The 12,744-nt window shown below is 38.7% G+C and overlaps 1 long non-coding RNA gene across 1 annotated transcript in view; it reads right to left on the bottom strand.

Annotated features, from left to right (window-relative positions):
* Positions 1–11,048, bottom strand: part of LOC118988425 (uncharacterized) — a 122,087-nt gene extending 111,039 nt beyond the window's left edge. The window contains exon 1 of the long non-coding RNA XR_005066766.1: positions 10,836–11,048. This is a non-coding gene — a long non-coding RNA (uncharacterized LOC118988425). The remainder of the gene's footprint in view (positions 1–10,835) is intronic.
* Between the last annotated feature and the right edge of the window lie 1,696 nt (positions 11,049–12,744).

Here is a 12,744-nt window from a genome sequence, read left to right as displayed (position 1 = left end):
CTGATGAAATGATTCCCTTCAAAAGTTTCTGTCTTAAGGACTGTTTTGTCTGATACCAATATAGCAATACCAACTTGCTTCTGGTTAGTGTCTGCATGGTATAATTTTTTTCACACTCTTATTCTCAATTTTTTAATCCTCTTATGTTTTAAATGTGACAAACAACATAGCTGAATTCTTTAAAACAGAATATATATGTATACATGCACACCATCTGTAAATTTTTGTCTTAGAAGTTGGGCACTTAGCCTAATTTTGCTTATTTTATTTTATTTTTTTTCATCCTTACCCGAGAACATTTTTTTCATTGACTTTTTGGAAAAAGAGATGGAGAGAGAGAGGGAGGGGGAAGAGATAGATAGATAGAGAGAGAGAGAGAGAGAGAGAGAGAAACATCAATGGGAGAGAGAAACATTGGTTGCCTCTTGTAGTCTCCTAACCAGGAATTGGACCCACAACCTAGGTGTGTACCCTGACAGGATACTACCTTTCAATGTACAGGCGATACTCCAAGCAACTGAGCCACACCTGTGAGGACTATTTTTGCTTATTTTAATTCCTGATATATTTGTATTTCTACCATCCTATTTTGTGCTTTTTATTTCTCTTGAACCTCTAATATTTCTTCTCTGTTTTCATCTACTTTTGTATCCCTTTTTTTCACACTTCTTCCTTTTTAAAGTTATACAACCTTTTGATAGTTATGCTAAAATTTTTTACTTGGATACTCAATATTTTTACCATTCTCCCAAACAATAAAAAGGACAGAACACCTTAACTCTGACCATTCCCTTCCAAACTTACATGATGGTTTTGTATTTCACTTCTAGCTAGCTTTTTTTCAACTTGAGATTACTATTGTTGTTTTTAGTGAGTATTTACTTACAATGAACCACATTTTTAACACTTTCCTTATACCTCATTCCACTATTTATTTCTAATCTTTCATGGGTTCACTTTCTTCTTGCTCAGGGAGCAGTCTTTAGGATTTCCTTCACTGAGCAGCTACTGGTGGCAGCTCTGTTTTTGTTTGCTTTTTGAAGATGTCTGATTTCTCCATCTTTCTTAAAATATGCAAATTTAGGTTGACAGTAATTTTATCTCAGCACACTGAAGATTTTAAATCTTCTCTGACTTCCACAGTTGTTAAGAAGTCTAATTGTTTTCTCGCTGAAAGTAATATGTCTTTTCTTTCTTTGGCTGCTTTTACATTTTTTTCTTTGGTTATGATATTATTTAATATTTGCTTTATAACTCAGGGTGTAATGAACTCTTCTAGAATGTGCCTAAGTGAAATAAAAATCCTTTTATTTATCTTTATTGGGATTGTTGGGCTTTCTGAATCTATGGTTTGTCATTTCTTGGAAATTCTCAGCCATTTTCCCTTTAATTATTGCTTTTACCCTTTCAGGTTGCTGCTGTCTGCCTGGAATCCCAATCAGGTGATTGTTATATTTCTTATGATATCTCTGTGATTCATAACCTCTTTCATATTTTCCATTTCTTTGGGATACATTATATAAAATATTTTGATCTATTTTTCCTAATCCATTTTCCAGCTTGTGGTTATTCTGCTATCAATCCACCCATTGTGTTTTTAATTTAAAACTTATATTTTAAACTTCTAGTGATTCTTTCAAGTCTTTTTCAAAACTGTTGGGTCATGTTTTGTGCATGTTGTCAATCCCTTCTCTTATTTCTTAACATACTTATTTTAAATTCTATGCCTGGTGATTTCAATAGCTAATGCCTTACAGTCTGATTCTGTTGTTCATAGTTTCTGCTGGCCTTTGCTCATGGTATATATTATTTCCTTTTCTATTTTGTGAAATGGTCTATTTTTTTTACCATGACGTCATATTTCTTATTGATGAAACTTCTTTGCGGCCTGTGTTGAAGATGGGTACCTCCAGGGCAGATTTGCATCCGTTCCTGCTAGGAGCTCAGGAACTGTACATAAAGGTTTACTTACTTTAACCTTAATGCTTGACTTGAGGTTTTGTTGGACCTCCCAGGTACAGTGTGAATTGGGGCTGCAAGCCTGTGTGAGTGCCTGCTATGTTGCAGATTCTCAGGTGGTATATTTCTCTTCTTCTTCCATTTAGAATCAGTTTTCAAGGCAGGCAATTTTCCTTGCAGTTTTTGGGGTGGGGCGGGGAGGAAAGGTGGTAGGTTTTATTGTAGCTCATCCTTACACAAAGGGGTAGTCTTTTGGGGACCCAGATTTAAGCAGAGGCAGAGAGGTCTACAATTACACTTCTCACTTTGAATGCAGCTTGACCACTGCATTCACTTATTTGACAAATGCCCTCAAGGCAAGAGTTTCTCCAGGTTTTTGCTTATGTCCTGGATTCCCTCTTGTATTTAGTTCCTGGACTCTAAATATTCCTTATTTTTGCTGCCACCATAAAATGCATTTCAAAAGATTAAAAAATACTTTGTCATCTAGTTTTAGTTGCTTTCAGTGAGAGGATTATTCAGGATATCTAGTCTGTCCTGTTGCCAGAAGTGGAAGTCCCTCTGCCGTTGCGTTGCCCGAGGGCTAAGAGATTTCAAGGCTTCCTTCCTGCCGTCTTCCTGTCTCCTTATTCTACATGCCCTCTCCCCAGCCCAGGGGTGTCAAACTCATTTTCACTGGGGTGGGTGTGGTGGGGAGGAATGGGGTGGCTGAGCGGGCAGGGGCGCACATCAGCCTTGCAGTTGCCTTCAAAGAGCCGAATGCCATTTTAGGACTGTATAAATGTAACTACTCCTTAACTAGGGGCAAGGAGCCCAGGGCTGCTGCCAGGTAGAAATAAGGTGCTGGGCTAGATAAAACAAGGTGGAGAGGGCTGGATTCAGCCTGAGGGCCTGTGCCCTAGAAAATTTTATTCATTCCCAGTACTCTGGTGCTCCTTACCAATTATTCTCTTAATTATTCCTCTGTGTTTGTTTTCTATAGTTGCTGAAAGAACTTTACCACAAATCTGATGGTTTAAAATACCATGTATTTATTTTCTTACACTTCTGGAGTACAGAGTCTGAGGTTGGTTTTGTGGGGATAAAATCAAGCTGTCAACAGGGCTAATTTCTCCTGGAAGATGAAGAGAATTCCCTTCTTGCTTTGCTAGTTCCTGGAGGCTTCCTACATTCCTTAGATTATACCCCCTTCCTTGTACACTCCAACATCTTGTTTCCATCATTACATCTCCTATTCCCATTTTTTGCAGTCAAATCTGCCTCTCTCTTATAAGAACACTTATGATTACATTTAGGGTCCATTCACAGATTCCAGGGATTAGAATCTGGATATCTCTGAGGGCCATTATTCAACCTACCACAACTTCCAACCCTGATCTCCAGACTTAAATTTTCTGTTTCCTTCTCAACATCTATCAAATATTCCCTCAGGCATTTCAAACTCATTTTATTTAAAATTGAACTATATTCACCAGCTCAGTTAGTGACATCACCGTCCTCTCAAGCATCCCATTTCAGTCTCCACACACTGCTTCTGCTGTACTCTTACATCCAGTTGGTTACTGAGTTTACCTCTAAGAAGTCTCTCAAATTCAGTTTTTTTCTATATTCCAAATTACCTACCTTCCAGACTTCATTACCTACTGTGTGACCTAACTAAACTCCTTACTTCCATTTCTCTCCCACATAACATTACCTGGTTGTCTTGAATTCTCTTCCTAAATCCCAAATGACTATGTTATTCTCCTGTCAAATTTGGTCTCCTTAATGGTTGTACCTCTGTCTACTCACTAAAATCCAAAATCATTCAAGGCTGTTTACAATCTGGCCACAATATGTGAGACCAGCTTTACCAACTCCCGTATGTTCCAGCACCCAAACTATACCATTTCCTGAATAAGCCATGCCATTCATTCCTGCCCCCAGGGCCTTTACACATTCCATTCCTTCTGACTTGTAAAAAGATTTCAGTTGAAAATGAAATGGAGAATCTTATTCCATTTATTAAAACATTTGTTTTAATCTTATTAAAATAAAACTTAAGAATCAAAAGACTGATTTTCTCTAAAAATCAACTTACAGAAAACCAAAATTTGTCCCTCAACCAATATACGTCCCAAGAACCTCTCTCCATCCTCAAGCCACTAAAGTTGCCACTCGGAATCTAGCTAAATTCCCCTTTCTTTGTAATCCTTGCCCAGAAATAGACACTACCTCGAATCCTCAATGGACTCAATGGACTGCCTTCCACAGTTTGCATGTCCTGAATTGCAAGTCCCAAATAAACTCAAATTTTGACAATTTAAGCTTGCTTCAGTTTAACTCTTTCATTTAGGTTGATAGCCTGGAAAATCTTCCTTATTATCAACTTAGAAAATGCTTTCCAACCCTTCCAGAACCAGTTGAATTCTTATTTTTTCCTGAAAAGTATCATAGGACTCTACCACATAGATTAAGGCTCCATTAACACTCTGGATATTGAATTCAAATAATTGAATTATGGTTCAATTATTTAACCATATTTATTGAGAACCAAATATGTCAAGGACACCATGAGAACATTGGGTATAGGAGGATGAACAAAGTGTAAATAGATCTTTCCCTCATAGGGCTCGTAGTCTATAGGGGGGGATACGGACAAAAAAAAATAGACAGTTATGAGTGTTTCAGTAGGGAAAGCATAAGATGATGTAGGAATAGAAAGGAGGGGAAACAAGTCCAGATAATCAAGCTAGGAATCCAAGTTGGTGGTGGAGTAGTATACACTTACCTCCTCCAGTACCAAGCCTAAATTAAAACTAAATTATAGAACAATCAACCTGAATGATCAACTGAACACTAGCTAAACAGAAGTCTTAAAACCAAGGATTTATAGAGGAAGCCACATAGAAACTGGTAGGAAGGGTGGAGATGCAAAAAGGTCTGGCCCTGCACCCACGTACCGCAGTTGAAAATCTGAAGGGATATCTCAGCTGCAGAGATCCCCCGCCACTGAGGAGCAAGGGATCTCAACCCTACTCTGGCTTCCCCAGCCCAGAGCATTAGAGCCTAAAAGAGGATCCCATATAACATCTGGCTGTGAAAGTCAATAAAGATTCCATCTGCCAGAAAGAGACAAGGGTCCACTAGAAACCCAGGTGTCCTTTTAAAGAGCCAACACACAAAATCTCTTTCACAGCCACTTTGGTCTCTTATGGAGGGAAAGTGGCTCAGAGCAAACTGGAGTCATACAGGGAGAGACTGGGTTGTGTGGCATTGGGCAGAGGGCTCAAGGAACAGCCACTAAGGTCCCTATGCTGAGTCCTCTCCCACACCGCACAAAGACACAGTCTTTCCTGGGTCGAGTACTCCCCTCTATATGGCATCAGCCTGAGAGAATGCACTAGCCCCACCCTCCTGATAGCCCTCCCCACCAAGCTTGCACCCTGCAAGGGAGTCTGCTGGCTGTGCAGACTTTCTTGGGTGGCTGTTGAGAAAGTCTCAGCTGACTTAGACTCAGGGGGTGTCAGACACACAAAGGAGAGACTGTGATGTGTGACTCTAGGGCAAGGGCCATTACCCCACCCCCACTCCACAAGTCCAACTGGTACCACTTCCCTGCAGGAGGTCCCACTCTGCTGAGCTTACATCCTATGCAAGGGTCACCTGGCTACAGCCAGCTGGGCCTGAGGTGAAGACTTGTTAGAAGGCTCTCAAGAAAATCTGGACAAACTCAGAGTATGAGAGGGACACACAGGGAGAGACTGAGTTGTGTTGCTCTAGAGCGAGGGCCATTTTCCCCTCACATGCCCAACCAGTGCCACCGTTCTCGTGCCCTTCTACCACATGATCAAATCTTGGTTTCTTTTAGCCTGATGAACTCTGCTGGCCTCCCTGACACTCCCTGAGTGTCACTCGCCACAATCCAATTAAAACAAAGGCAGAAAACCTGAACCGACACTTCTCCAAGGAGGACATGCAGATGGCCAATAGACAACTGAAAAGATGTTCAGTGAAACTAATCATCAGAGAAATGCAAGTTAAAACCACAATGAGATATCACGTCATACCTGTCAGAATGACAATCATCAAAAAAACAAACAAGCATTGGTGAGAAAGTGGAGAAAAGGAAACCCTCATTCACTTTTGCAGGAATGCAGACTGGAGCAGCCACTATGGAAAACAGTATGGAGGATCCTCAAAAAATTAAAAATGGAACTGCTTTATGACTGAGAGATTCTACTTCTGGGTATAAATCCAAAGAAAATCAACACACTAATTCGAAAGAATATATCCACTCCTATGTTCATTACAGTGTTATTTACAGTAGCCAAGATGTGGAAGCAACCCAGGAGCTCACCAGTAGACCAGTGGACAAAAACATGGTGGTTCATATATACAATGAAATATTAGTCAGCCATAAAAAAAGACTGAAACCTTACCATTTGTGACAGCATGGATGGACCTAGAGTGTATTATGCTCAGTGAAATAAGTCAGAGAAAAACAAATATCATATAATGTCACTTATATGTGGAATCTAAAGAATAAGATAAACAAACAAAATAGAAATGAAGTTGCAGAGAACAGACTGGTGGTTGTTAGGGGGGTGTTGGGGGCTCAGTGAAAAGGGGAAAGGGATTAAGAAGTACCAACTGGTAGTTAAGAATAGTTCTGGGGTTGTAAAGTACAGCATAGGTAATAAAGTCAATAGTGTTGTAATACCTATGAACAGTGCCAAGTGGGTACTTGAAATATTGAGCAGGCCACTTTATAAAGCATTTGATCGTCTAACCATTATGCTATACACCTGAAACCAATACAAAATAATATTGAACATAAACTGTAATTGAAAGAAAATTTTTTAAAAAGAGATGACAACTAATCTGAAACCAAGTTCATAAGTAAGAACTGATGAGGGAGAGTGGGGTTAGAGAGAGAAAGTGTTCCATGATAATTACATGCTATATATGGCCTGAATGTCCCTCCTTTTCCCAAATTTATATGTTGAATTCTAATCCCAAAGGTGATGCTAGTAGTAGGCGGGGGCTTTGGGAGGTGATCAGGTTATGCAGGTGGAGCCCTCATAATAGGACTAGTGCTGTTATAAAAGAGAACCCACAGACCTCCCTAGCCTCTTCCATTATGTGAGAATACAGGAAGTCTGGGACCTAGAATAGGGCCTTCAACCAACCATGCTGGTACCCTGACCTTGGAATTCCAGCCTCCAGAACTGTGAGTAAAAATTTTTGCTGTTTATAAACCACCCAGACTATGGAATATTGTTATAGCAGCCCAGACAAAGATACAGCACATATAAAAACCTAGAAATAAAAGTGTATTCAGAAAACTAAAATAAAATGTCAGCAGATGTAGACAATAGAGTAGGGAACATTTAGAGATAAGGAAGGGGTATGGGCAGAGTCAGATCATGCAGGAACCTGAAAACTATATTCAGAAGTTGGGTCTTTATTCTAAGAGTAAAGGAGAGCCACTGAGGAGATTTGAGCATGCAAGTAACATAATCTGATAAATGTTTTAAAAGATTATTCTGGTTTCAAGGGTAACAGATGTCAATAGGGCAAGAATATAAATTAGAAAGTTTTTCCAGGAAACCAAATGATAGCTAAATAGCTAAGCTAAAGCAGTGAGAGTGTGGATGAACAAACATCGGATAGATTTGAAAAATATATAGGACTTTATGAAAAAGAACAGCTCAGGTGGCTGGTTTTGACTCCTGAGAGGATAGTGGAGCCAGTCTCTGAGAAAGGGGTACAGAAAGGGGGTCAGCCGCTGGGGAGTCAGCTCGGCTTTAGAATGTTGTAAAGCAATGCTTTTTCTGCCCCAATGTCTACCCGGTCAGCTCATCTGTCATTGCCATGCAGCTGTGGGGAATGGGTCTCTGTATCTAACAGTATCCTACCTCTGCTTTTCTGCCTCACAAATTCCTCCAGATCTGGGGAAGTTTGTTAAACCTGGCAATGGTGTAGCCCAGAAGTGCCCCAAGTTACTCTTTTGTCGGGACAATCTTCAATCAGTGGGTACTGGGAGCTGGTTGATAGCGCCCCAGACTCCCTTCCTTTGGAGAGGCAATTCTGTGTTGCACAGACAGTGATTACCAGTCTATTCCCACAATGACTGCCAGCTCAGGAATGGATCTTTACTGGTTTCTCCTCCTGTATCTTGTTATTCCTGCCCCATCTCTCCTGCTTCCTGGAATTATCTTCCCAAGTAAACTTCATGTACCTAAGCATTTGTCTTAGGCTCTACTTGAGGGAGGGAACTCCAAACTGAGAGAAGTGTCTGTAGGACTTCACAGTGAAGATCCAAGTTAAACCTTCAGGAGAAGAGATTTAAGGTAGAAGCATAAACTTGCATTTTCTCCCAATGGAGGCTAAAGACATAGAAGTAGATGAAATCATCCAGTGAGAACAGAAGGGGGCCCACGAAGGAAACCTGAGGAACGGTGACTTCAGACACGGGCAGAAAAAGAGACCAGGAGATTGAGAAACAGAAGACTGGAAAGATAGAAGAACCAAGAATATCTGCAGGCATGGGAGCCCAGGGAAGCAAGAGGGAGTGGTCAGTGCTCTTAAAAGCTAAGGAGAAATCAAAAAAAAGTACAGAGACGTAACCATCAGATTTATAAAATAGAGGTCATTTGTGACTGACTTGGTGAGAAAACAATTCTAAAAGTATAATGAGGCAGAAGCTAGGTTACAAATACTTTAGTGTTTTGTAGCAGGGAGTGAGACTGTGAAGAGAATTAATATAGGGAATCATTTTAGGAAGTTTGGCTTTAAGGGGGAAAGGAAGAGAAAGATGAGGAGATAACTGACTCAATGAAAGGGGTGTGTGTGTGTGTGTGTGTGTGTGTGTGAGAGAGAGAGAGAGAGAGAGAGAGAGAGAGATGAGAGAGGACTGAGCCTGTTAGGCTCATAAGAAGCTAGGCAGAGAAAGAGGCTGAAGGTAGGTATGAGTGAATGACGAACATTGAAGATAATGAGTTTCTTAAGAAGAAAGGAAAGGATGAATTCCAGGTAGATAGATTAGATTCAGTCTGAGGGAGGGTCTTGTCTTCCATTCAGACAATAACATAGTTACTGGTCTATTTTCAAGGATGATATCAGTAGATTATTCCAAAGCATAACTGCCTACTTCTTTTGCATTAAATTGTCTTAATCTGATCAACTTTAATTGAATTTAACCACTGGTAATACCAGATAACAAGTATAATACACCCATCAGCTAATTTACTTGATGCTGCCATGATATTAAAATTGGAGTCCTTCAGATGTTACATGTGTATTTGCTTGATGGTCTGTGAAAAACATGTGTTTCTCAAGTAAGAGCGATAAAGAGAAGCATCATTAAATGTCAGCCTAGCAATATGGCATTGTTAACCCTCCTGCCTTTTTTAGGGGAAGTCAGCAAGTCATTTACTGCTTTGTGGTCTGTCTCTCATTTATAAATTGGGCCTAAGGTGATAGGTATTTATGATATCATTTGTTCTTGGATATTCACAAACTGAACAAGTTAAACCTTTATTGTCTATAAAGTTATAAACAAAGAAAGTGTTCCTCAAGATCCATTTTTTTTACTATAAAACACCATAATCAATCATGAAAAGGAAAATACAGGATTTTACAATGATCTAAGCTTATACAAAAAAAAATCAATGTCCTAAATAATGATCTTGGAGAATTCTTCTTTATCAACTGGCTGAGGCTTCTGAAAATGTCCGTGCAAAGAAGTTCTAACTAAAGGTATTTTATTTTTAAATTCAGACTAATAAATCTCCCTGACACACATAAATGCTTCAGGGCCCTAAGAACCTTCAAACAGTGATCAAAATAGGGCCATCTGCCTAAAAACTACCATTGCAGATCCAGTGCACAGAAATTTTTTGAAAGTTGAAGTTTTCCCTATTACTGTGTTCTCTTCATTTTCTCCACCGCCTGCATCTCCTCATCCTCCTCCCATCTCTGCTGCTGATTTTATCATCATTAACTACCATAGCACACAGTAGCATTCATCTTCATCAGATTTTGTGGGCAAATTATTTGATGACACCCTTAACAGTTAATGTTTTGTGAACTATATTCTAAAAGCAATACAACTAGTTTTGCTTGCAAGAAAAACTTCTTTGATGTCTTGGGGTAGCTATTTTTCAATGTAAAAGGACAATTCTTTTGCAAAAGCACAAACTAAGTCATATGCATATGCATTTGTTTCATCTATACCTGCATCCACAAAATCAAAAGTTTTTCTACTTTACTCCCAGCACCAGTCAGCATAAGAGCAGCTTCATCTTTCCTGTCACCTATGATGATAGTCCTAAGCAGTCACAATGACAAGATTTGGCCAATACTGAGGAAGGTCGTATTTACAATAATATAAAGGTCATAAAAACAGTAGTTTAAAGTGAACCAATTGTGAGTCAGGAGCCATCTGTACCCTTCTATCCATGTTTATTGTGAGGATTAAGAGTATAAAGTGCTTTGAAAACTGCAAAACCTTATACAAATGGGAGGAATTATTGTAATCCAAACCTGTATAATACATACAAAAACACACAAACCAAATAGTGCTAATGCATTCCTCAGTGCAGGTCTGTGTGGTTAGAATTTGAAGCATTTCTTTTTCCTAAAAATCACAGGCTTCTTCTTGCTGAGTTAAGAAGTATTTTATACTATGAAATACCAAATGAAAGCACAAATAGCACTGTACCATTCAATCCTGAACCAGTCTCCCACCTCAGTGACAGACTGTTAAATAAAAAAGTCTGGCCCTCCTAAAAGCTTTGAAAAGATGAGCATTCCTTTTATTTAAGTACAAAAGAAAGAAAGAAAATCCCAACTAACTTGTTATAAATAAAACAATTTGAAATTCTACTCACATTCTACAAAAAGTCAAGAGATCATTTTTCCACAGGACCCCCTATTAATGCCTTGTGTGGCGTTTGGGAAGGCTTCAGGCAGTAGAGGCTTCTGAAATTCAATCTGCGGTTTGCTGTCCCACCTATTCCTGTTGTGCGAAAATGCCAAATTAGAGCAGATAAACAAAGCCTCAAGGCAAATGCCAAGCTATTGCTGTCTTAAATTTTCTAAGATTAAAAAAAAAGATTAACATAAGATGAGGATATTGGCTACATTCATATGTATTAATTCAGTAACGTTTAAGTTCCAACCACACCTACCTATGTTGTCTCCTCTTGCTGCTGGTGATTTGCTTCTAATATTTCTCACATCACTAGAACAAGAGCTACAATAACAACCACAGGAATTTTCACTAGAAAAACATGATCAGTAGCCCTCATAATTCTCCATGAAAGCTAAAATAAGGAAAAATAGAAAAGAGTTTCATGAAATGTGTTTCCCCTGGGTTTTGCCATGATTTATTCGCATGCTTATTTCCATTGTTAATTACTTGATAGTTTATACTTCTTTTCAGTCTCTGTCAGAGACTGACCTGGAAGAAATGCACTTCCAGACATGACTTTGGTAGGATGTTTCATAGTTTACATAGCTTATCTTCATGTTCGGGATTTCCTTTGATCTGCACAAAAACAACTGCTGGAGAGGTAGGTATTATTGTGGATGAAGAAAGTGAATCTCAGAGACTTCAACTGACACAGGTACGAAGCAGTGACACTCAAAGCCAGACTCTGATACTTCCCCACCTATGTTTCCTTAGGTAGATGAATACAAGATAATAATAGGACATAAGGAATGATGCTATGAGAAATGTTCAACCACAGAGAATACATAGAGATGAGAGAGAATTAAAAAAACCCGTCAAAAAGACAATCCTGATTTTCATACACACACATCACTGTTTATAATTTTTTAAATTATAATCTACTTTTCTTTGAACAGATCTCATGTTAATACATAAATTGAAAAAATAAACAAAAATAATTTAATTCATGTGTGTTTCTATTGACACACATGTTATTAACACAGGAGGTGCTCATAGGCTATTTTCTCACACATAATAATTATTATTTACTGATGGCAAAGCTCTGTGGATGTGACTCAAGTGTCAGTGACATAAAGAAAAGCCTGTTTAAATGATCTGCAAAGCAGGGGCACAGCTGTAACTATGTCCTGGCAGAGTCTGTCAAGTAAATAGCATGATCTTTGCAAACACAGCCGTATTATTTTTTTTCCTGGCATTTGTAATTTGTTAAAACTCTCTGTGCATGCCTATCCTCCTAATAACAATGGCAAATGGCCAATCTCTGTACTTATCTCTTGTACACACATCACACTATGTATGTTTGAACAAGTTTCTATATTTGAAGGAGCCACATACGTATATTCAAGAAATATACATATATTGCACCTAGCTGTAAATTTTAAATAGCACTCTGTGACTGGTATGAGATAACTTACAACTCAGTGATATAGCATTCAAAAATGCCAAATAAAACAATTTCACTTGAGATCCTATAAAAGTAGCCCAAGATCAACTGCTAGATCTCCTTAGAAAAAACAAGCAAACAAACAAACAAATACCATGATCCTTCAAAACTGCTATGTGGTTTTGTAAGACATACTACATCTGATATTTATAGGCTCCGTTATTGCCAGAGCCCCAAGAACATCTGCCTGGGACCCTAGCCATTGTCTACGAACTTATTGGTACCTTGGTAGATATGTGAATATCCAACAGCTTTCTAATTTAGAAATGTTGGGTGGATTTTTAGTAACTTTTATTTTATTCATAATTTAAAGATTAGATACTAAAACAGTAGCAAGCTAACATCACTGCCAACAAAATTCATCTTTAATATAAATCTCTTT

This window comes from Sturnira hondurensis, unplaced genomic scaffold (genome assembly GCF_014824575.4).
Source record: "Sturnira hondurensis isolate 20B ecotype Veracruz unplaced genomic scaffold, ASM1482457v3 Scaffold0006413, whole genome shotgun sequence".
Lineage (NCBI taxonomy): Eukaryota > Metazoa > Chordata > Mammalia > Chiroptera > Phyllostomidae > Sturnira > Sturnira hondurensis.
This window is presented reverse-complemented; position numbering and strand designations above follow the sequence as displayed.